The sequence below is a fragment of the Pseudophryne corroboree genome, chromosome 6 (assembly GCF_028390025.1).
Source record: "Pseudophryne corroboree isolate aPseCor3 chromosome 6, aPseCor3.hap2, whole genome shotgun sequence".
NCBI lineage: Eukaryota > Metazoa > Chordata > Amphibia > Anura > Myobatrachidae > Pseudophryne > Pseudophryne corroboree.
The window spans coordinates 282,661,772-282,687,747 of record NC_086449.1 but is presented as its reverse complement, the minus strand read 5'-3'; the positions used below and the strand labels follow the sequence as shown (position 1 = coordinate 282,687,747).

General features: G+C 46.0%; 1 protein-coding gene across 3 annotated transcripts in view; it reads right to left on the bottom strand.

Moving 5' to 3' along the window:
• The window catches only part of LOC134932055 (tropomodulin-3-like), a 282,067-nt gene that overhangs the window by 195,903 nt on the left and 60,188 nt on the right, over nucleotides 1-25,976 (bottom strand). The window contains exon 1 of one of the 3 annotated variants that reach the window (XM_063926089.1): nucleotides 17,180-17,332. The exons of 1 other annotated variant lie outside the window; for it this stretch is intronic. The gene's annotated coding sequence lies outside the window, so the exon portion shown is untranslated. Of the gene's footprint in view, nucleotides 1-17,179; nucleotides 17,333-25,976 lie in introns of those variants that run through there. One more of the 3 variants, XM_063926091.1, reaches the window with a different exon arrangement.

The following is a 25,976-nucleotide window of genomic DNA, read 5'->3' as shown; positions in this document are numbered from 1 at the left end:
CATCTGTAAGGGGGCCGGCGGCGCGGCTCCGGGACCCATCCATGGCTGGGCCTGTGATCGTCCCTCTGGAGCTAATGTCCAGTAGCCTAAGAAACCCAATCCACTCTGCACGCAGGTGAGTTCGTTTCTCTCCCCTAAGTCCCTCGATGCAGTGAGCCTGTTGCCAGCAGGTCTCACTGAAAATAAAAAACCTATTTAAACTTTTACTCTAAGCAGCTCAGGAGAGCCACCTAGATTGCACCCTTCTCGTTCGGGCACAAAATCTAACTGGGGCTTGGAGGAGGGTCATAGGGGGAGGAGCCAGTGCACACCAGCTAGACCTAAAGCTTTTACTTTGTGCCCAGTCTCCTGCGGAGCCGCTATTCCCCATGGTCCTTTCGGAGTCCCCAGCATCCACTAGGACGTTAGAGAAAAAGCATTCCGGATGAAGTCATCCCTACCCTGATCAAAGCCAGGAAGGATGTAACCGTGCAGCATTATCACCGTATTTGGCGTAAATATGTTGCGTGGTGCGAGGCCAGGAAGGCCCCCACAGAGGAATTTCAACTGGGTCGTTTCCTGCATTTCCTGCAAACAGGACTGTCTATGGGCCTAAAATTAGGGTCCATTAAGGTTCAAATTTCAGCCCTGTCGATTTTCTTCCAGAAAGAACTGGCTTCAGTTCCTGAAGTTCAGACGTTTGTCAAGTGGGTACTGCATATACAGCCTCCTTTTGTGCCTCCAGTGGCACCTTGGGATCTCAATGTAGTTTTGGGGTTCCTAAAATCACATTGGTTTGAACCACTCTCCACTGTGGACTTAAAATATCTCACTTGGAAAGTGGTAATGCTGTTAGCCCTGGCTTCAGCCAGGCGTGTCTCAGAATTGGCGGCTTTATCCTATAAAAGCCCTTACCTAATTTTTCATACGGACAGGGCAGAATTGAGGACTCGTCCTCAATTTCTCCCTAAGGTGGTTTCAGCATTTCACTTGAACCAGCCTATTGTGGTACCTGCGGCTACTACGGACTTGGAGGACTCCAAGTTGCTGGACGTAGTCAGGACCCTGAAAATATATGTTTCCAGGACGGCTGGAGTCAGGAAATCTGACTCGCTGTTTATCCTGTATGCACCCAACAAGCTGGGTGCTCCTGCTTCTAAGCAGACTATTGCTCGTTGGATTTGTAGTACAATTCAGCTTGCACATTCTGTGGCAGGCCTGCCAGCGCCAAAATCTGTAAAAGCCCATTCCACAAGGAAGGTGGGCTCATCTTGGGCAGCTGCCCGAGGGGTCTCGGCTTTACAACTTTGCCGAGCAGCTACTTGGTCAGGGGCAAACACGTTTGCTAAATTCTACAAATTTGATACCCTGGCTGAGAAGGACCTGGAGTTCTCTCATTCGGTGCTGCAGAGTCATCCGCACTCTCCCGCCCGTTTGGGAGCTTTGGTATAATCCCCATGGTCCTTACGGAGTTCCCAGCATCCACTAGGACGTTAGAGAAAATAAGAATTTACTTACCGATAATTCTATTTCTCGTAGTCCGTAGTGGATGCTGGGCGCCCATCCCAAGTGCGGATTGTCTGCAATACTTGTACATAGTTATTGTTACAAAAATCGGGTTATTATTGTTGTGAGCCATCTTTTCAGAGGCTCCTCTGTTATCATGCTGTTAACTGGGTTCAGATCACAGGTTGTACGGTGTGATTGGTGTGGCTGGTATGAGTCTTACCCGGGATTCAAAATCCTTCCTTATTGTGTACGCTCGTCCGGGCACAGTATCCTAACTGAGGCTTGGAGGAGGGTCATAGGGGGAGGAGCCAGTGCACACCAGGTAGTCCTAAAGCTTTTAATTTTGTGCCCAGTCTCCTCCCATGGTCCTTACGGAGTTCCCAGCATCCACTCGTAGTCCGTAGTGGATGCTGGGGACTCCGTAAGGACCATGGGGAATAGCGGCTCCGCAGGAGACTGGGTACAAAAGTAAAGCTTTAGAACTACCTGGTGTGCACTGGCTCCTCCCCCTATGACCCTCCTCCAAGCCTCAGTTAGGATACTGTGCCCGGACGAGCGTACACAATAAGGAAGGATTTTGAATCCCGGGTAAGACTCATACCAGCCACACCAATCACACCATATAACTTGTGATCTAAACCCAGTTAACAGCATGATAACAGAGGAGCCTCTAGAAAAGATGGCTCACTACAGCAATAACCCGATTTTTTGGTAACAATAACTATGTACCAGTATTGCAGACAATCCGCACTTGGGATGGGCGCCCAGCATCCACTACGGACTACGAGAAATAGAATTATCGGTAAGTAAATTCTTATTTTCTCTAACGTCCTAAGTGGATGCTGGGGACTCCGTAAGGACCATGGGGATTATACCAAAGCTCCCAAACGGGTGGGAGAGTGCGGATGACTCTGCAGCACCAATGAGAGAACTCCAGGTCCTCCTCAGCCAGGGTATCCTCGTTCGGGCACAAAAATCTAACTGAGGCTTGGAGGAGGGTCATAGGGGGAGGAGCCAGTGCACACCAGGTAGTTCTAGAGCTTTACTTTTGTGCCCAGTCTCCTGCGGAGCCGCTATTCCCCATGGTCCTTACGGAGTCCCCAGCATCCACTTAGGACGTTAGAGAAATATTATATATATATATATATATATATATATATATATATATATATATATATATATATATATATATATATATATATACACATACACCCACATATATACACACATACATACATACACACACACACATACATACATACAGTGGGGCAAAAAGTATTTGGACAGCCACCGATTGTGCAAGTTGACCCACTTAAAAAGATGAGAGAGGTGTGCAATATCCATCATAGGTACACTTCAACTGTGAGAGACAGAATCTGGAAGAAAAAAAACTAGGAAATCACATTGTATGATTTTTAAACAATGTATTTGTATATTCTTGTGGAAATAAATATTTGGACAATCAAAAAGTTTAACTCAATACTTTGTAATATAACCTCGGTTGGCAATTACAGAGGTCAAACGTTTCCTGTAGTTCTTGACCAGGTTTGCACACACTGTAGCAGGTATTTTGGCCCACTCTTCCATGCAGATCTTCTCTAGATCGGTCATGATTGGGGCTGTCGCCGGGCAACACGGACTTTCAACTCCCTCCACAGATTTTCTATTGGGCTGAGGTCTGGAGACTGGCTAGGCCACTCCAGGACCTTGAAATGCTTCTTACGGAGCCACTCCTTAGTTGCCCGGGCGGTGTGTTTGGGGTCATTGTCATGCTGCCAGCCCACCTAGCCACGTTCCATCGCCAATGCTCTTACTGAGGGAAGGAGGTTTTTGCCCAAAATCTCACGACACATGGCCCCATTCATCCTCTCCTTAATACAGATCAGTCGTCCTGTCCCCTTTGCAGAAAAGCAGCCCCAAAGCATGATGTTTCCACACCCATGCTTCACAGTGGGTATGGTGTTCTTGGGATGCCATTCATCATTCTTCTCCCTCCAAACACAGCAAGTGGAGTTTATACCAAAAAGTTAAATTTCGCTCTCATCTGACCACATTACATTCTTCCAATCCTCCTCTGGATCATCCAGATGGTCACTGGCAAACTATAGACGGGCCTGGACATGTGCTGGCTTAAGCAGGGGGACCTTTCGGGCGCTGCAGGATTTCAATCCATGACGACGTAGTGTGTTACGAATGATAACCTTTGTGACTGTGGTCCCAGCTCTCTCGAGGTCACTGACCGGGTCCCCCCGTGTAGTTCTGGGCTGATTCCTCACCGTTCTCAAGATCATTGATACCCCACGAGGTGAGCTCTTGCATGGAGCCCCAGGTCGAGGGAGATTGTCACTGATCTTGTATTTCTTCCATTTTTTAATAATTGCGCCAACAGTTGATCTCTTCTCACCAAGCTGCTTGCCTATTATCGAGTAGCTCATCCCAGCCTTGTGCAGCTCTACAATTTTGTCCCTGGTGTCCTTAGACAGCTCTCTGGTCTTGGCCATGGTGGAGAGGTAGCAGTCTGACTGTTTGAGGGTGTGGACAGGTGTATTTTATACAGATAACCAGTTCAAACAGGTGCCATTAATACAGGTAACGAGTGGAGGATAGAAGAGCTTCTTAAAGAAGAAGTAACAGGTCTGTTAGAGCCAGAAATCTTGCTGCTTGGTAGGTGTCCAGATATTTATTTTCCACAAGAATATACAAATAAATTGTTTAAAAATCATACAATGTGATTTCCTGTTCTTTTTTCCCAGATTCTGTCTCTCACAGTTGAAGTGTACCTATGATGGAAATTACAGACCTCTCTCGTCTTTTTAAGTAGGTCAACTTACAATCGGTGGCTGTCCAAATACGTGTGTGTGTGTGTGTGTGTGTGTGTGTGTGTGTGTGTGTGTGTGTGTGTGTGTGTGTGTGAGAGAGAGAGAGAGAGAGAGAGAGAATAAACACTTCAATCTCAGTATGTTGTGGTTTATGGCTTTTTAACATTGTTATCAGTGAATTCAACATAGAAAAAATAAAAAAATAAAAAGACTCCAAAAAGCCCCATCGTCGAACTCTAAGATTTACATAGTAAATTACAAATGTTAACATACTAGATCACAGGTTCTCAAACTCGGTCCTCAGGACCCCACACAGTGCATGTTTTGCAGGTAACCCAGCAAGTGCACAGGTGTTTTAATTACTCACTGACACATTTTAAAAGGTCCGCAGTTGTAGTTAATTATTTCACTTGTGATTCTGTGAGGAGACTTGCAAAACATGCACTGTGTGGGGTCCTGAGGACCGAGTTTGATAACCTATGTACTAGATCATACAGCAATCTATGGAGTCACATTTAGTCCTCCTGACCAGAATTCCATCAATCTCTAGTCTCCATATTCTGAAAACAGATTATTGCTGTTTGCATGCTCTCGTCAGCTAGACCAGCCTGTCCTCCTAATGGGCTGCATGAGTTCTTCGCTGGTCCCGAGGTCTCATAATGTGATTGATATTAGTAAGTTTGGATGTTGAATACTGTTCTTTTTAGGACCAACTTTATCACAAGTCTCTACAGCAGGGGCAGTCAAACTACACACTGCGGGACAAACACAGCCTGCCCCTGCTACTATTCGTCCCCCCCTGTCCAGCGTCCTGTCTAGGTGGTAAATGCTTGGTGTAGCCAGACAATGTCACTGACTTGTCGTCCCTCTCACATCTCCACCCACAAGCCACACTGTCCTGTTTCAGTGCAGAGGATTGGGGCAGATGGAGATGCAGACTCTAGGAGCCAGGTAGAGACTGAACGGTCAACAGATTTTTCAGTGAAATAATTAACATGCGCTGGTGGCTCTGAGCTGGCAATAAGGACATGGGGGACTCTGAGTTGGTATATAAGGACATGAGAGGGGAGCTAGTGGCTGTCAAACACACGATTGGGCTCTGAAGATTGAGGCCTATAAATGGGCATGAGTGGGTGTGACCGGATGCACCTCGCTGTGCCATGTAATCACAGATGTGTTTGATCTGACTGGATGTGTACTGTCAGTAACCGCTTGTTACTGCTGACTATACCCACTGTGCAATGAACGGGTAATGATGATGTGTACGCGTGAACATGCTGCTGCCACACCTCCTAATTGGTGTTGGATGATTTAAACTGGTCCCACACCGTGGACCAGTGCCTACACCATAGGTCTGCAAACTCGGTCCTCATTACCCCACACAGTGCATGTTTTGCAGGTCTACTCACAGAAATCACAAGTGAAATAATTAACTCCACCTGCGGACCTTTTAAAATGAGTCTGTGAGTAATTAATACACCTGTGCACCTGCTGGGTTACCTGCAAAACATGCACTGTGTGGGGTAATGAGGACCGAGTTTGCAGACCTATGCTACCAGGAGCTGCCTTTCCTGTCCCCCATCGCTACTGGTTCCCATTTCAAAGCAGCAGCCTCCTGAGCTCCCAGAGTTGGCGGCACATCTAGCCCCAGGGGTCAACATATTAAATTGCAGCAGACGCAGGAAGAATCCCAGGACACGGCACACACCAAAACACACGTGTACATGTCCCGGCAATGGCGTACTTCCCTCTACGCTGGGACCTTAACTATTTCTGTGCTGCAGTCTTGTGATGCTGGGGCACGCAAGCTAAGCCCCAACAGGATATCCAGATTGATCGCCTGTTAAAATAAAAATGCCCATTCTCCCGAAAACACACAGGTTCAGTGAAACCTGTGTGTTTTCGGTAGAAACAGCCCGCTGTTTCTGGGATTTGGTTTCGCCTGCGGTGTCCCCGTCCTCCTGCTGATGACGCGGGTGCTGTGTGGCTGGCTGGGGGAAGCTGCTGGGTGACTACTGCTGGGGATCTGTGTGCGGCGCACGGTGCGAGTCAGGTAGCAAGTGGGTGAGAGCAGGCGAGTGGGGCTCACGCCGTGCCTGTGTGTCTCGCGGGCAGTCGGCGGCGGCGCGCTGCACCGGGAGCTGTCAGGAGCCGGCACCAGGTGCAGCATCAGGTAACCCCCCCCCCCATAAGCCACCGCTCATGCTGGCTTATCGGGGGTAATAGAATAGCCCCCGGCGGGACAATTAGCCCCGGTAAATTGCCGGGGCTAATTAGATATCACCCACAGCCTGTAACATGCCAGTTAGGAGCTGGTTGGTTGGTACTTTATCATCATGCAATTTATCCCTCTCCAAGGCTTGATAAATCTGGGCCTTTATCTCCGTCCATGGCTTAGTAAATAGACCCTTATATCCCAGCTGTAGTGACCGCATAGAAGTCTCTATAAAGATGGCAACACAGCATGAGGGTTAACCACTTCAATGCCGTGGACACCATCTTGTAAATGTGAGGGAGCGAGGGAAGCTGGCATCAGGACTGGGACCTGGCCACAGTGTGGGGGGCACTGAGGCACGGATGTGGGGCCTCAGATGCCGCATAAAAGGGCATGTCAGAAGGCAGTGTGTGGCATAATACCAATTAGGGATATTACAGTGCGGCATATCAATTGGGGACAGTGCCGTATGGCATTTTATGCATCTTATCACAGTGAGCAAAACTTAAAATCATTTCAAATACATTTATTTCAAGGTATTTTTATTAGTTTTAATGTTTTTTATAATAATATTTATTCAGCTATGAACCCTAACCTAATTGCTGAGAGACAAACTCTGAGAAATTATTATGTGCCCCTCTGCTCAAAGTCATTTCCATAATACGGTACACCAAGAAAATTGTTTGGACGCCCCTTCTCTATAGTCTTCACATTAACCTGACAAAAAACTCTATGGGCTTTATTAACGAAGCGTCGGGATGGAAAACACTGGCTTTTCTGATTGTGTTTATGCCTGATATTTAAAAGGGCAATGCTTTCACTAGCGAGACATGGTCTGAAGCATTGCCCTTTTAAATATTGGCATAAACAGTCAGAAGAGCCAGTGTTTTCCATCCCGACGCTTCGTAAAAAAAGAAAACCCTATATCTCTACCCATATGATTATTCAAGTTACAAAGTTAACCTGATTTCAATTGCACAAAAACAATAAAATTATATACGTATCTTGTGATATTCCATAATATTAGAGCAGCATGCTTAAAATATATTAAAATAATGATAAAGTTGTTAAGCATAGTTTCTGATACAGAGCACAAGGGTGTGTTAATGTTAGGTAGATTAGACTTAGGTCGACAGTAAGTAGGTCGACATGGTTTCTAGGTCGACCTGTACTAGGTCGACATGAGTTTTTTTTACTTTTTTGGGTGTCGTTTTCTCCGTACAGTGACCGGGAACCGCAATTACCGCACCGTGTCCCCTCGCATGGCTCGCCATGCTTTGGGTAAGGTGCCTTGCTCCGCTACCGCAGCGCTTGGCACAGGTTACTGTTCCCAATTGTAGTCCACGTGGATCGTAATGTAGGAAAAAGTAAAAAAAAAAAAAAAAAGTGAAAAACTCATGTCAACCTTTTGTTATGTTGACCAAGAACATGTCGACCTAGAGTCCCTGTCGACCTAGAAACCATGTCAACCTACTTACTGTCAACTAATAGTGGTCGACCTACTTACTGTCGACCTAAAGACCAGATCCCGAGCACAACATGAAACACTGGATGATCATGTCCGAGTGTAAAAAACAGAAAAAAGGATTTTAATTACCTACCAGTAAATACTTTTCTCGTAGTTTGTAGAGTAAACTGGGGATCCATTTAGCACCATGGGGTATAGACGGGTCCACTAGGAGCCATGGGCAATTTAAGAAATTGATAGTGTGGGTTGGCTCTATGCCCCTCCTACCAGACTCAGTCTAGAAACTGTGCCTGTGGAGACGGACATAGTTGGAGAGAAGGATATAAAAGGATAGTGGTGAGATTCTGAACAGGCACACACAAACAAGAGGAAAGCCATACTAACCAAACTTAAAAACAGGAAGAACAACAGCTGAACCAAACAACAATACTTAACCAAGTAACAGTGCAGGAAGTACGAAGCACTGGGCGGCTGCCCAGTATCCTCTACAGACTACGAGAAAAGGATTTACCAGTAGGCAATTAAATCATATTTTCTCTTACATCCTTGGAGGATACTGGGGATCCATTTAGTACCATGGGGAAGTACCAAAGCTCCCAAACTGGGTGGGAGAGTGCTGAGGTTCCTGCAGAACTGATTGACCAAACTGAAGGTCCTCAGAGGCCAAAGTATCGAACTTGTAGAACTTAACAAACGTGTTCGAACCTGACCAAGTAGATGCTCGGCAGAGCTGTAAAAGCAGAGACACCCCGGGCAGCCGCCCAAGAAGTACAGCAGAGTGGGCCTGTACAGATTTTGGAACCGGCAATCCTGCCGTGGAATAAGCATGCTGGATAGTGAGCCTGATCCAGCGTGCAATGGACTGCTTTGAAGCAGGACACCCAATCTTATTGGGATCATAAAGAACAAACAGTGAGTCCGATTTTCTGTGACGAGCTGTTCGCTTTACATACACCTTCAAAGCCCTCACAACATCCAAAGACTTTGAAGTAGCAGAGGTGTCAGTAACAACCGTAACCACAATAGGTTGGTTGATGTGAAACGCAGACACCACTTTCGGAAGAAATTGCTGGCGAGCTCTGAGTTCAGCTCTGTCTTCATGGAAAATTAAATTGGGGCTCTTGTGAGACAACGCCCCCAGCTCTGACACACGTCTTGCTGAAGCCTCTTCCACGCAAGATATTTTACGTCCACCTCCTGTAACAGTTCAAACCAGTCCAATTGGAGGAACTGCAGCCTCAAATTGAGATCCCAAGGTGCCGTGGGAAATCTGGACTTTTATGGAGCCCAGACATAGGCCCACATCCACACCTAAATGCAGAAAAAGCAGTAAACGTTCCAAATGAAATTCCACCACAGAATATTTTCTGCTCTCACCCCAAGAGACGTATTTCTTCCAAATACGGTGGTAATATTTAGACATTACCTCCTTTCTGGCTTGGATCATAGTCGGGAGGACCTTGTCAGGGATCACCCTCAGTGCTAGAATCAGCCGTTCAACTTCCATGCCGTCAGACGTAGCCGCGGTAAGTTTTGATAGACGAATGGGCCCTGTTGCATAAGATCCTCGCGAAGAGGTAGAGGCCACGTATCTTCGAGTAGCATCTCCCGAAGGTCCGCGTACCCGGTCCTTCTTGGCCAGTCCGGAGCATAGAGAATTGCTTGAACCTTTTCCCTTTTTTATTCTTTTTAGAACTCTTGGGATCAGAGGAAGTGGAGGAAACACGTACACCATCTGATAGACCCATGGAGTTGTCAGAGCGTCTACCGCCACTGCCTGTGTGTCTCTCCACCTGGAACAATACCGCTTGAGCTTCTTGTTGAGACGAGAGGCCATCATGTCGATCTGTGGATATCCCCACCGACGTGTCAAGCACCTGAACACCTCCGTGTGAAGGCCCCACTCTCCCGATGCAAGTCGTGTCTGTTGAGGAAGTCTGCTTCCCAGTTGTCTACTCCTGGAATGAAGACTGCTGACAACGCCACAGCATGTTTTTCTGCCCAGAGGAGAATTCTTGTCACCTCTGACATTGCTGCTCTGCTTTTTGTTCCGCCCTGTCGGTTTATGTACATTACCATCATCACATTGTCCGACTGGACCTGAATGGCCTGCAGAAGGGCGTTGTATATAGCTCTGAGTTCCAGAATGTTGATTGGAAGGACGACTTCCTGACTTGACCATCTGCACCCCCTGGGTGACTGCTCCCCAATCTCTGAGGCTTGCATCTGTGGTTAGTATAATCCAATTCTGAATCCCAAACAGTCGACCCTCAATTAGGTGAGAAGTCTGAAGCCACCACAGAAGAGAAATCCTGGCTCTTGGCGACAGACTGATCTTCTGGTGCATGTGAAGATATGATCTGGACCATCTTTCCAGCAGATCGAGTTGGAAAGGTCTTGCGTGAAACCTTCCGTACTGAAGCGCCTCGTAAGAGGCTACCATTTTCCCCAGAAGGCGAATGCATAGATGCACTGATACCTGGGTTGGCTACAGGACATCCCGAACCATCGACAGGATTACCAATGCCTTTTCCAACTGAAGGAACACTTTCTGCGAATGTGTGTCCAATATCATTCCCAGGAATGGAAGCTTTAGGTCAGAGGTTCTCAAACTCGGCCCTCGGGGGCCCACACAGTGCATGTTTTGCAGGTCTCCTCACAGAATCTCAAGTGAAATAATTAGCTCCACCTGTGGACCTTTTAAAATGTGTCAGTGAGTAATTAATACACCTGTGCACCTGCTGGGTTACCTGCAAAACATGCACTGTGTGGCCTCCCGTGGACAGAGTTTGAGAACCTCTGCTTTAGGTGATCTTTCGGAAGGTTCAGGATCAGCCCGTGATCCCGGAGTAGTTGGGTTGAGAGGGCAATGCTGTCCAACGCCTTTATCAGAAGATCGTCTAGGTATGGAATTATGTTCACTACCTGTTTGCGGAGGAGGAAAATCATCTCTGCTATCACCTTGGTGAACACCCTCAGTGCCGTGGAGAGACCAAATGGCAGGGCCTGGAACGGGTAGTGACAATTCTGCAGTGCAACCCATAGATAAGCCTGATGAGGTGGCCAGATCGGAATGTTAAGGTACACATCCTTGATATCCAGAGACACTAGGAATTCCCCTTCCTCCAGACCTGAGATCACCACTGAAAACCGGCAGATGCTTGTTTGTGCGGTTTACCTCTAGCGCCTCTGGTAGCTGTAGAAGAACCTCTGGTTGTGCCCTTAAACTTGGCTGTCCGAAAGGACTGCAAATTGGAAGCTAAGTAGGCCTTCCTGGCTGGGGGAGCTGCGGAAGGAAGATAAGTGGACTTACCCGCAGTAGCTTTGGAGATCCATTTATCCAGTTCATCTCCATATAAGGCCTCTCCTGTAAATGGTAGGCCTTCAACGCCTTTCCTGGAGTCCGCATCAGCAGTCCACTGGCGTAGCCACAAGCCCCTGCGTGCTGACACTGCCATAGCAGTGGTGCGTGCATTACGCAAGCCTATTTCTTTTATGGCTTCCACCATAAAGTTCGCAGAGTCCTGTATATGTTGCAGGAGTAAAACAATCTCCCCCCTAGATAAGAAATCTAACCCCTCAATTAGGTTACCCGACCATTTTTGCAATGGCTTTAGTGATCCACGCACATGCTATAGTGGGTCTCTGGGCCACCCCAGCAGCTGTGTACAAGGATTTGAGTGTGGTCTCAATTTTATGATCAGCTGTGTCTTTCAGGGAGGCTGCACCAGGGACAGGCAATACTATTTTCCGTGACAACCTGGATACTGATACGTCCACTATCGGAGGATTTTCACATTTTTTTCTATCCTCAAGAGGAAAAGAAAAATATGAGAGTAACCTCTAACAGATTTGAAATTTCCTATCAGGATTAACCCACGGTTCTTCAAACAGGGTATTCAGGTCATTTGACCCAGGAAAAGTGACTGAGGATTTCTTTTTTACATTAAAATAAGATTCCTCACACTCCTCTGTCACCTTATCAAGAATTTGCCGAACATCTCGGATAACTTTTACAAGAGCCTCTATTCCCTGTGACAGAGCAGCATCCACCCCCCCCTTTCTGAGTCCACCTCACCCTCCTCCGTGTCTGACCCTTCATCATCAGAGTCAGACTGCAGGATATGGGCCAGAGTACGTTTTTGCGGACAAATGGTAGGGGTCTGAGATGCTGGTTTGGGGACTGAATCTCTGTTCATAAACTCATCCACAGACTGTCGTGAGTACTGCGTCTCTCTCTCTCATTGCGGGACAATTTAGTAGAAATATTGGAAATCATTCCTTTAATGGAATCCAGCCATGCGGATTCAGCCCTGCTAGCCTGGTAAGGTGCACTACACTGAGTACACAGTAGTGAGCCCCCTGGGGAAGAGGAACACTCTGCCGTACATGGAACACACTCTTTGCCTGACATATTGTAAATGTGACAGTACACACACACACACACACAGGAAAAGGTTAAAAGCACAATTAACCCACAAAGAGCCCTTCCAGGGAGAGAGAGAGATATTATGGAGGCAGCACACAGCGCCCTTATCGCTAATGCCAAGCTTAGCCGTGTCGCAGTTTAAATACCCAGATTGGGGACTTAGTATACCAATAGTCGCTCCCCCCCTGCTATGACCCCCTGGTACCGCTGAGGTAATCTGAAGTCTCTCTGAAGCAGCTGCGCGTCCCTGTCAGTCAGCGTCTGTGTCCACTGCAGAGGGAAAATGGCGCTGGTGAGCTGCTGAATCCGCTCATAGTGAAGCCCCACCCCCTCCATAATGCGTGGGCTTCCTGCTTTTTTTATACTGGCTGAGGTAATTTAGTGCTTAAAATGGAGCCAGATCCGTTTTAAGTCTTTGTTGCAAATGTGGGTACTGTGTACAGTGTACCGAGACTCCATTCGCCACCACAGAAGCTCTGCACTGTGTACTGAGTCTGGAGACGCAGTCTGCCCTGATTAGAAGCCATGCATCTCCGTACCATCATGCTGCCATAAATGCTGGCGACTCGCTAACCGGGACGCCGGCTTAGTACTCACCACTCTTCTGGCTCTTTTAGGGGTGGCGGCGGCTGCAGGAATGTACGCTCGCTGTGGTGGGACTTGCAAATAGTTCCCTCAGGAGCTAGTGTCCTGTCAGCGAGATGTTGGTAGGAAGATGAAAATCCGTTACATATGTGCTGGTGTATAGAAATGAAAACATGCTGGGAATTTAATACCCCTTTCAGACTGCAAGCAATAACCCCAGTTACTGCACGTGACTATGCAGCAACCCAGGTTGCGGCGAAATCTGAAAGGGTCCAGTTGAAATAATCAGGATCGGGCGACCCGGAATTTCTGCAAGTAGTCAGCCGGTCGGAACACAGGTTCAGCCTGGCTCGCGGTGCAGTGTGAATGTGTAAGGTGGGTCAATATCACCCGCACCCATTCACTGCATAGGAAGAGGCGCCACTTGGAGACCACCTTATATCCATGCGCCGCCTACGCATGAATCGGTGGTGACATCACCAACATGGTAATAAGCCAGGTCAGGCCGCCAGTCTGAAAGCAGTCTCAGCCGGGTCGCACCTGAGAAGGACCAGTGTACAAAACCCGGGTACGACCCGGTAAAGTGGTCTAAACCTGTATTAGTCTGCACCACTTCTTGCATAATTAGAATGAACAAAACAATAGGCATCACTTCGTGTCTACATTTATATAAATGACACTTACTGTGTCTCTAAAGCTGGGTACACACCATACAATATTTTGTTCCAAAGTGGCTTAGAATTATATATTGTACACATCGTATAATGTGTACACCCAATCCGTCGTTCATTGAATCATTCCATTGGATGTCCTACAAGTCCAGTGGGATGATTCCACTGCCTCAATACGCCAAGGAGTGGGAGATGCCTGGTGTGAATGAGACAGAAGTTCCTGCGCAACTCTGCTAACATCAGACATTTTATTATTATTTTTTTGCCTAAAATGTGTCTTATTAAAATATGTGGCATGCCTATATTCTGTGGGCAACTGCGGCTGTATCTGCATAGGATATGCTACATTAGTGTTTTCCTGGAGAATGTAATGTAGCATTTCATATGCAGATACAGAACATAGGCATGCTGCTTATCATATTAATCAGCAGTCTCTCCTTGTGCATTTTATTCACAGATCAATGCAAATAAAATGCATTTTTCAGGGGGGCGAAATGCACATAAGATGCCTAGCATTAGCAAACATGCTAACGACTAGGCGTAACTATAAGAGCTGTTTAACATGACTGCAGAAATGATGAGAGAGGACATATCTGTAGTTACATGCAGCATGAAAGGATACAACACGCTGTCGTACAGTAGATCATATAGTATGTACGGCAGTGCAATATATGTTATATTGCATCACGGGAAGGTGTGTACCCAGCTTAATAGTATTCAGATTAGTATGCTGTAGCAATTCCATGTAGTATGGTGAGCAATAATAAGCCCAACTGCTATTTAACAGCACTCACTGCCATCTCCCAGAAGTGCACGCAGCAGCACATTGGGATAAGCTCCAACAGAAGCGCTCAACAAAAGGACTTGATTTTTGGCGATACGGTCTTGTTCTTTACTTTCAATGGCATGCATTTTGTACCTGTCAGAAATACAGTTTTTATGTAGCTCAGTACAGTAAAAAATAACAAACAAACAAAAAACACAGAAAAAAGGAGACAGATGTAATAAAGAGTCCCAGTGCTCCCTGATTAATTGTGGTAAACAAAATGAAGCTAACCAAGCTGTATGTTAAGGAGGCAACTGTAAAACATAATAAAAAGGGTAGTTTTGAACAGAGCAAATCAAATCCCATGAGTCACAAGAGCCAATGTTCCTAAATAATTACCGATAGTGGTAGATTTAATTTTTTCATAGTAATTTCTATTAATGTAAATAGATGCAAAACTTCCCTATAAAACATCCTGCATTCCTTTTGATTTCATTTACTACACTATTATTACTTTGTTCAGCTTTACAATATTTCATTGTTTCCACCATCTGAAAACCTGCAAGTTTAGCACAGATTAACAGGCCATAAAGTGGGTATGCAATTAAAATGGCCTATCAGTAGGGGCACTTGTATACATAAAGGTGGCACAGTGCTGGGGTCATGGGTTTGATTTATAACAACACCATCTACGCAGATTGTATGTATACATATTACAGTGGGTTTCTTTTCAATTATATAGTTTTCTCCAACACATCCAAAGACGGGTAGGTTTGCTAACAAAATGAATCCTTGTGTGAGTGGATGTGTTCAGTAGAGAACTGCCTGTAAGCTCCAATGTTACAGGAAAAAGGATTACAATAATTGAGGGTAATTCGATTGTTTTTATCACAGCGACCACTAGATGGCGCCCAACAGCAGCAATTCAATTGTTCTGTTGCTCAGGTGCCCAGCAGCCACAGAGGTCACATTTTTTCTTGCAGCCGCCTGATGTGCCAGGTTCAGCCATCTTAGGCGGCTAAACCCGGTCTGTTTGGGCGCGAGATGCATGTGCGCACAACAATTGAATTGTGACAACTGTTTTGGCATTTAAACAGTCCTGTTTAAACAGGAAAATTAGACGCTCTAAACAACTGAATTCCCCCCAATCTCTGAAAAGTACTGTGTTGTATAGTGCTGATAAATTTATATAAGCCATCACAACAACTATCCTTTTATATCGTGATTACAGCACTACAATTTTCTTTTCAATATCCCTGCAAACTCTGTGCTACCCGCCTTCCTTGATCGTAACTGGTTTTCTTTATTTGTAGAACAAACCAACTTTCTGTATACAAATGGAAATAAACCCAAGATAATATTTACATGGAGAGGGGTGATGCTCACATGCTATACCATAGGTATTGCAGCAGAGCAGTAAGCAAGCAAAGAAGAATGCTTAACAAGCTGGACAGCTCACATCTGTCATATGCTGGGCGCACACTGAGCGATATATCGCCGGTTCGAGCCAACGGACGAAATATCAGGAGCCAACGGACGATATAGCATGAGCCAACGGACGATATATGTGCAGATACAATGGCGCATCTGTCTGTATGTACGGGCAGTACACCAAGCGCACGTACGCTTGTTACAGGCACTGAAATCAAAGCTAGGCGGGCAAACTCAAAAGCTGGGTGTCCTGACCAATTCATCGAGCACCAACCGGTAATTGTGTATACTTACCTTAATCAGCCGCTTGGGCAACGAGACGCCAAATAAGTTGCCACGGTGTGTATCCAGCTAAAGAAATAACAGCACCCCACTTCTGTGGAATTACTTAATTAGGTAGAGATGTGATTGCTGAAACTTGCATAAAAGTCACTAGAATTCAATGTTTGCAGTATGAGTTAAGAAACTAGTACAATAACAGGCAACCTACTGAATACAGATGACAGAGCATTGCCAAAGCATCATCTGCTAATAGAATACACACACGCAAAAAAAAAAGGGGCAATATTGCTTGTTCTCACAAAAGCACACATACGGTTGTTCTGCCTTAAACACACTTCGGGTTCTTTCACAAACAGTCGAAGGGAAATAGTTGTAACGAATGTAAACTAGTGCATATTTTAGGAATAAATTATTATGCATTACAATTTTACCACTAGAAGTCCATATCATTTTTTTTTTAAATCCAATGTTTTCTGTGATTTGGTATGCACTAGACAGGCTGGAAAGCACAGCAACAGGGTATAGGTGTGAACAGGATATGGGACATTTTATTTCATGGATTTCTGTAACAGAACACATCACAGGCTACCTATCCCTATGTGACATATGTCACCAACACTGTACTTCTCTATTTCCCCCCTCTAGCAGTGTAAAAACAATACACACACATGCAATGAATCACACACAGTTTACAGCACACACACACACCCCGGTGAGCACAGCACTGAGCACTCCTCCCTGCTGCTGCCGTGTGTACGGTCTGCCCGGGTGACCAGATAACGCCGCTTTCCAACAGCCCACAACAGGAACTAGCAACCTGTCGCAGCCCGGGGAGAGGAGGCCATGCTGAGACATGTAGTTCTGCAGGGCCACCGGTTGCTTATATCCGCTTACGCTCTCCAATGCACAAACACAACAGCAGCTACTTTTTGCCACACAACCAGGTGTCTGCGGCGTGTCCCAGTCTGTGCCCACTGCCCGGCCAGCAGCTCTCACACAGGAGACAGAGAGCTCATCAGCCTTACCTCTGTATAGTTCACCCCGCACCGCTGCTGCCAGGAAGCCACCAGCACCCACCAACTATACACACTCACTGACCAGGAGCTGCTCCCGCAGACACACCGCGCATGCGCAGGCACTCCCTGCCATGGGCGTGCAAAGGGCGCCGGGAGTTGTAGTGCGGGGGAATCATCTTCCTGGAATGTCATGTGTGAGGTGTGTAATGTGCACACAGTCACACATGACAGTGGGACAGGCAGGTGCTGCTTGCTCATACACAGTGCTTACCCAGATCTGACTTACTCATACGTTATATTTATATTAATAAAAATAATTTTATGTATTTATAGTGCTTTTCTCCTATGTTATTTATTTACAAGAAATACAGCAAAAATTAGCAGGATACTCTACTACTGGCATAATTGTGATTACATTGGTGATACCATGTAAATGTGTTCTATAACAAATCAGAACAGTCAGCGTGGACACGGGAGTGATCGAGAATAAAAGGCGACAAAAGCTCTTCACTGTAAATGAAATAAGAAAATACCTTTATGAAGAAGGTATTTACATTATCAGTGATAAAATATTATCAGTGTACAAAACAAAACCCAAAAAGTTCATTGAGGGCAGTGGCACTCACATTGCCCAGAGTTAGGAACAAATGTAAAAAAAAACCAACATTTTGTAGCTGGCACAGATGTAAAATTGTAGATACTTTATAGTGGGAAGGATGTGTTCCAGTTTATGTCTAAATTTCTGTGTAACAACAATGCTGACCAGTATATGTTCACTAAATTAAAAATGCAGTCAGTGTTTCAGTACATAAAAAAAAACGCATTTCACCCCTTGCATGGTGATGTGGTTTGTTCCAGAAGCAAAATGCTCCTAGTCCTAACTCATACTGACTTCTTTAGGACCCACTCTTGGAGAGTCCTGGTGGGGGCAGCCCTCTCTCCGTCAGGGAAGGGGTGACACTGTATTCTTCACGTCATGGTGGCTCCACCCCATCAATTAATGCTGTGATTTGCTGCATTTTATAGCGAAGTTCGTCATCCAACCTCTTCGCTGCCCACTTCATGTGGCAAATGGGCAGCAGTGGGAGTCTGGCTAATTCTAACTACTTTAACAACGTCCACCATGGACTAGGTTAAAGTATCGTGGCCTTCGTTAAACAAATTAATTGATATAATTCTATTTCCTGCTTAGAACAATGCTTTCCTGCCATCAGTGTCCCAACCAGATGGAGCCAAACCCTGCTGGGGGTCTTCAAAGGTACTACTACTTCACTACACCACCAACAAATAACCCCATTATGTGGATATCTGCTTTTCTACCCATCAGTATTTTGGCAGCGTGGGAACCACCATGTGGTACTGTGTGACTTGTGGGGTTTGATACGACTGGTCCAGAATTATGGTCCCTTGCTGGAATTCACTAACTGGATACAATACACATATCACTGGATGACTGCCTCACTTTTGTAATATGTGGTCAATAGTAAATATGTCATCGAAAACATTCAAACATACAAATTTGTTACTTGTACTAAAGACAATCCCAATATTACTTAATTCACATACAGTTAGGCAGCGCCGGTGCCCTTCTTGTGCTTACCACATCCGACTGTAAGCCGTTTCCTATGTTCTATCCTAAGTTTACTGAATGTCCTTATACTTTATCTCTTTAGGGGTGGGAGTATGGCTCTCCCTGCTTTTTATTCTTACAGACACAGTGGTTAACTCCCAGAGACATTGGAGGCACTGGCCACCGGGCTCCAGCTGTCAAAGGGGAACCAAGAAAGTAAGACCAAAGAAACTGCTGAACTAGATCTCTCCACTCATTTCATAGTGATTTGCTACAGTCAGTGCTGACTGCTGTTCAAGTTCACAAACCCCCTTTGCAGCCCCCTTCAGCTGAAGAGTCTTGGAATGTGACCGATCAAAGTTTGTACTGTATTATAGTGAGCTACAGCTCTGCTGTTATGACTTATGTGAAAAAAAGAAAGGAGAGCAGAAGTTGTTCTAAGGAAATGCACCTATTATTATATTAAAATCAAAAGCTCGGAGATAGATAAAATTGTGAGAGATAATATACCAACCAATCCGCTCTTAGCTGTCATTTTTCAAACATAGCCTGAAAAACGTAAAGCAGAAGTTGGGTGGCTAGTACTTTAGCTCTCACAATTTTATGTCACTCCGATATTTGGTATCACCCAAGCTCCGTCCCCCCCCCCCTCTTTACGGTTCTATTTATTATCATCATTTGCAGCCAGCACCCGAAAATAAGTTTCCTTATCGCCAAAATAAGCTGCAATAAGGAATTATGATTCTCCCAGCTGTACCATTGGCATGTCAGTGGGATGTCAGCACATGGGCAAGTCGGACCTACTGGGGAAGCACCACATTCTAATTCGCCACAGGATACCTGGTATGAACTTACGCCCCTGTACAGACATGTTACAGCTAACAGAAAGCACCAAATTCAAACTGCTGTAATACTATAAACATGCCTGTGACACTAGTAAGATGCCAGAGCATTAGCTCTGGTAATCTCGGGGCTATTGATTTCACCACCCCACCCGCCTATTCAATTGAGGCAGTTTTCACCTGTTTTTTAGGGAAATTTTCACCCAATTACTTTTCACCTTTTTTTTAGTGAAAAGGCATTGGCGAAAAATGCATAAAAATCTGCAAATATGGCCAGTGTTTTCACCAGCGCAGGGGAGAAAACATTTGGATTCAATGATCCACATGTTTTTCGCTCCTGCAATTTTTTTTGCCTAGGCTAAAAAATGGCCCTGTTATTGAATAGGGTGAATCCCCATTCACCCTAAAAAATAGTGAAAAGTCACGTTTTTTCGCCTAGGCGAAAAAAGGGACCTAATTGCATACCCCCATAAACTTTGCTTCTACTGTCCAGTGTTCTATTTTGTATCAGTTTCTGTTTTGTTTTGTTTGTATTTTCTTTTTGCAATTTATGTATATAAAGTATTAAGACAAAAACATACAGTAGCTCATGGGTTTTCAACCTGTGGCCCTCCAGTTGCTGTGGAACTACACATCCCAGCATGACCTGCCTCAGTTTTAGCATGCCTTTTTAGCAAAATTGTGGCATAGCATGCTGGGATGTGTAATTCCACAGCAGCTGGAGGGCCAAAGGTTGAAGACCCATGCAGTAGCTAAAAGTAAATGTCCATTGAGAGTGTAGAAACATGCAAGAAAAATATGTAGACAGTACATCATCTGTAAACAGTACAATGGGTTAATATAAATGAAGTAAGGACTCCAAAAATGAACAAAGAAGAAATCATGACCATTGGGCTTATTCAGTATAGAATGCTGAAGTGCGGAAATCGCTATGTGACAATATCCGCACCTCTGCGCATGCGTACATGCCACTACTCAACCCAGGCATCTCCGGACCGTTTGCGAGGTGGGCAGCGGCAGCTGTGCGACGTCACACGCAGCTGCTGCTACCCAAAACATGGCGGCCCGGTGACTGCCTTAAGGCAGGGGGCTACCGTTATGATGCCAGTGCATCGCTGTTTAGCGATGCGCTCGCATTTCAGTAGGGGGAGGAAGACCCAGCATGCGGAGGGGCCTTGCCCTGTGCTGGGTGACCCCCTGCATGCCATAGAAATGAGTGGTAGTTTTGCGATTTCTCGCAAAACTAAACCTCATGCTGAATTAGGCAAAGACAGTATCAGTTTCTGTTTAATGTCTATGATCAGTGAAGAATGGGTGCAGTGTGTACGGTGCACATGGGCCCCTCAGATCCAGGGGGGCCCACACCGCACATGCTGCACCCATTTTTTCAGAGCTTTCCTCTCCAGAGTTATGCGATGGCTGCAGCAGTGATGCACAATAACTGGGAAAATGGCGCCTCGGACATTTTTTCACAGCATTTTGCACATGCGCAGTATGGAAATTGGCAGGAAAGTGGCAGCCATGGCATATCCCCGGACACCTGCACATGTGCAGTAGACTCTATCACAGGACTAGAGTCTACTAGCGCTCACACAGACTAGAGAGGAGGGTGCCCGGACGGAGACTGCACATGGGCCCCCTCCTCTCTTATGACATAGTATCATAGTTTTATATAGTGGCAGATGCACAATTAGCTTAGTGATATCATTCAGGTGCTTGAAAGGGAGGGGTATTTCTAAGCAAGAAAAAAAAGGCACCCTGAATGATAACAGTAGCCAGATTTAAACCCTACACAATATTGGAATTCAGAGATCTGAGTTACATATATTTGCACAAATGTATGAATAAGCCCCAAAGCCGCATCAAGGCCTCTCTGTATATTTGGGGTCCCTAGCGCTATATCTAGGTGCAATGTGTGGCAGCCCAAAACACCAGCATAAGCCAGAAAGCCCAGTGCAGCATACCAGTGAAAAAACTATAGTGTTAATAAATTAGTGTTGCGCAAATATATGTAACTGAGATCTCTGAATTCCAATATTGTGTGGGATTTAAATCTGGTTACTGCTATCATTTAGGGTGCTGGGGAAAAAAATGCCTTTTTTGTCTTGCATAGTAACATAGATTCTAAGGTTGAAAAAAGACAATTTGTCCATCGAGTTCAACCTGTTAAGGGTACACACGGAGCGATTTTTGCTTAATTTCTAAGCAATCTGACTAGATTGCTTAGAAAATAAGCATACATTGCTCCGTGTTTATGCCTCACAACGATAGCGATGCGCGGCCCCGCGCGTCGCTAACGATGACTCTAGATTGGCCTGCATGCAGGCACAATCTAGTCAGGTCACTTATTTAACCGCTGTGGGAAGTAAGTGCCCCCCCCGTCCCTACCCTCCACTCAGCAAACATTGCGCTGAGTGCTGAGCAGGGGAAGAGATGTGTTCTGAGTGTTCTGTGATACATTGCTCAGGACACGTCTCCCCGTGTGTACCCCCTGTAGTGCTCTCCTACACTGTAATATTTTAAGACTAATTTAACTGTGGTAAATGTTTAGTCATTATGTCAATTCCTTTTTTATTTTTATTTTTATTTTAATACTATAGTGCATGATTTACCCACCATAACCCTGTATATCCTTATCCATTAAGAAGTTATCTAGCCCATTCTTAAAAGCAATGACCGAGTCCGCCATTACTACTCTCTCAGGCAGGGAATTCCAAATACGTATTGTCCTTACTGTGAAGAAACCTTTCCGTCTGTCACGGCTGTGGTTATTTGTGAATCCGGTCTAGGTCTGGTCTCTGGGTCTGGACTTGAGAGTTGTGGACAGAATTGTAGAGGCTTAAGATATGATTTCCTCATGCAGACGTGGCAGTTGGCTGAGGAACGTAGGAGAAGAAGTGACCAGCTATTTGGGTACTGGAACACTGGTGGCAAGAACCACCAGTGCCATAGGTAGCTGGATGGTCACTGAGAACAGAAAGTCTATGAAGACTAGTAGTAGTTTGCAGAGATAGACAGTAATGGCCACAGGCCTGAGAGCACCGGGAGTTGTATCTGGTAACCATTAGACAGCATGAAGACTTGCTGAATTTAGCATTCTCATAGAAGGTTAATCAACACTAGTGCAGCTCGTTAGCAAGTCTAACTTTCCAGATAGAGAACTCTGCACTCAGGGAACTCATGGTACTGGTGAGCTGTTTATCCCAGCCAGCAGAAAACACACAGGATATAGGACAGATGGCAGAGGTAAGTCATCAAATTATATGATTTTAGTCAGGATTGTGACACCGTCTCTGTGTGCGAAATCTCCTCTCCTCTAAGCTAAGCTTCCTTTGTGATGATCTTACCATAAACAAATCCCCCGTTAGCTCTGTGTATTGACCCCTTATATATTTGTAAATGTTAATCATGTCCCCTCTTAATCTCCTTTTTTCCAGTGTAAACATGCCTAGCCTAGCAAGCCTTTCCTCGTATTCTAGCATCTCCATCCCCTTAATCAATTTGGTCGCCCACCTCTGAACCTTTTCTAGTTCCAAGATATCCTTTTTGTAATATGGTGCCCATAAATGAACACAATATTCAAGATGTGGCCTCACTAGTGATTTATTTAATGGGAGTATAACACTCTTATCCCTTGCGTCAATTCCGCGCTTTATGCATGCTAATACTTTGCTGGCTTTTTTTTTGCTGCATTCCTACTTTGGGTATTTCTGCTCAGTTTGTTATCTATGTGAACACCTAAATCTTTTTCCAGTACAGAATCCCCTAGTTTTCTGCAGCGGGGTACCCTGGTATTCCACAGGGAATTACATCGGGATGTAGAGTTGGATCTTGATCCGAGGCACCAAGAGGCTAAAGCTTTGACTGTTCCCAGGATGCATTGCACTGCCTCCTCTATAGCCCCGCCTCCAGGCACTGGAGCTCTGCTTGTAAGTTGGTGCCAGCTAACAGGTGGGGCTGCGCGAGGCAGCCCTGAAAAGAGCTTTTTTAGAAGACTTCAAGGGCCGCAGCACTGTTTATGTCAGTCTGACATTCACCTCCCCCAGCAGCGCTGCATACTTCCGCTGCCTGGTTCCCGGGTCCTTGCAGCGGAGGCGCACCGGACTTCAGACACACACCGCTGACGTTCTCCTGGATCGCGTGGCTGCACATCAGGGAGGAGGTAAGAGGGTCCCCCAGGTGGGACCCGCCGGTAAATCGCGGTCCCAGAAGATGGACCGTGCCGCTGGCGTGGACACAGGGCACTGGGACCCCACTATATCCACCAGGGCAGGGAGCACAGGTCAGATTGACTGAATTCCATTTACAATAGGCTCCATAGAGGGGATAAGGCGCTGACCTGTAGCCCCTCCCCCAGCTCTCGGCACCATCTACTACTGGTGTTCCCGCCCTGGAGCTGCATCTCTCCCTCGCTCCCTGACAAAGATTTTGGCGCCATCTTCACTAGTAGCTGGGATGATCTCCGGGACTGCTGGGCTAAGTCTCCTCTGTAAAGCCGCCTGTCTCATCAGCGGTGTGCTTTTACAGGCAGTTAAGTATTCTTCATGTCATTTTAGACAGTGTTAGTTAAGAACAAGTGTACTGCTAGCTGAAAAATTGGTACAAGTATTCTGTGATATACATCCAGTATCTACTGTGCATTGTTATATCTATACTCATACATAGTTATATGTAATTTACTAGTCCAGTGCAGTTTTATTGTTTACATCCTGGCTCGTCAAATTATGTGGTTGAGGTCACTGAAAGTGGACCTGGACTCCAAAAAGACCTTGGAGTTGCTCCCTTTTAAGGGAGACATCCTATTTGGGGAGAATCTGAACAAGATCGTATCTGACATGGCTACTGCCAAGACTGCGTGTCTCCCGAACACTAATCCTTCTGCTCCGAAGGCTAAGAATACCACCTTTTGTTCCTTTCGACCTCCTGGAAAAGCAAAGGTTCAGGCATATCCGCGACAGGCTCGTGCTTCCAAAACCACTAAACCTAAATCTAAACAATCCTGGGCCGCCCGTCAGCTTACTTCCAAACAAGACAAGCCTGCTGCGTGACGGGGCGGCCTTCCCCTGGGGAACCCCAGGGTGGGAGGCCGACTTCTGCAGTTCGCCCAAGCATGGTTAGAGACCACTTCGGATGCCTGGGTGCGGGAAGTTGTCTATCACGGGTACGCAATCCCTTTCAAGAAACATCCCCCTCGTCAGTTCTGCACAACGGTTATCCCTGCGGATCCGTTAAGAGTGCGAGCTCTCCACCTGGTTGTACAATTTCTCCTGGATACAGGAGTGGTAGTGCCGGTATCTCTGTCTCAGAGAGGCAGGGGATACTATTCGACACGGTTTCTAATTACGACGCCAAATGGGTCCTTCCGGCCTATACTCAACCTCAAATGATTGAAAAAATTTGTGAGAGTATCCAAATTCCGTATGGAAACTCTGCGCTCTATTGTAGTGGCCATAGAACCCGAAGACTATATGATATCCCTGGACATACAGGATGCTTACCTACACATACCTATTGCCATGTCGCATCAGCAGTATCTGTGGTTTGCTATTGGCAACCTACATTATCAATTCCAGGCACTGCCTTTTGGATTGGCCACGGCCCCGCGTATCTTCACCAAGGTCATGGCCGTGATGACGGCTCTTCTCCGCCGTCAGGGAATCAGGATCCTGCCGTATATGGATGACTTAATGATCCTGGCGAACTCCTAAGAGGTTCTCCTCAGTCATCTGGAACTGACGGTCCAATTCCTTCAAGCCCTCGGGTGGCTCATCAACTGGAAAAAGTCCTCGCTGGTCCCTGCTCTGAGCATGGGGGGGCACAACTGGACACACACAACCAACAATTGTTTTTGTCTCCAGAGAAAGTCCTGAAACTTTAGGACAGGATCAGATATTTCCTCTCTTGCCCAAAAGTGTTGATACACTCAGCGATGCAAGTACTAGGCCTCATGGTGTCGGCTTTTGACATGGCAGAGTACACTCAATTTTATGCCCGCCCTCTGCAGAAGTTAATCCTTTCCAAGTGGGACGGCCTGCCTCATCGGATCAGGTCTCAAATGATCTCCTTAACTCCGGAGGTTCGTCTGTCACTGAGCTGGTGGCTACAGGACCAACAATTGAGCATGGGCTGTACCGTCTGGATCTCCAACTGGGTCCTTCTGATAATGGATGCCAGTCTGCGGGGTTGGGGTACGGTGTTGGAGCAACACTCTCTCCAGGGTCGGTTTACCAGGGAGGAATCTTCAGATAAACATTCTGGAATTGCGGGCAGTGTTCAATGCATTGACACTGGCCCAGCCTCTAGTACAGAACAGGCCTGTTCATGTGCAATTAGACAACGCCACCACGGTGGCGTACATAAATCATCAAGGTGGCACTCGAAACCACATGGCAAT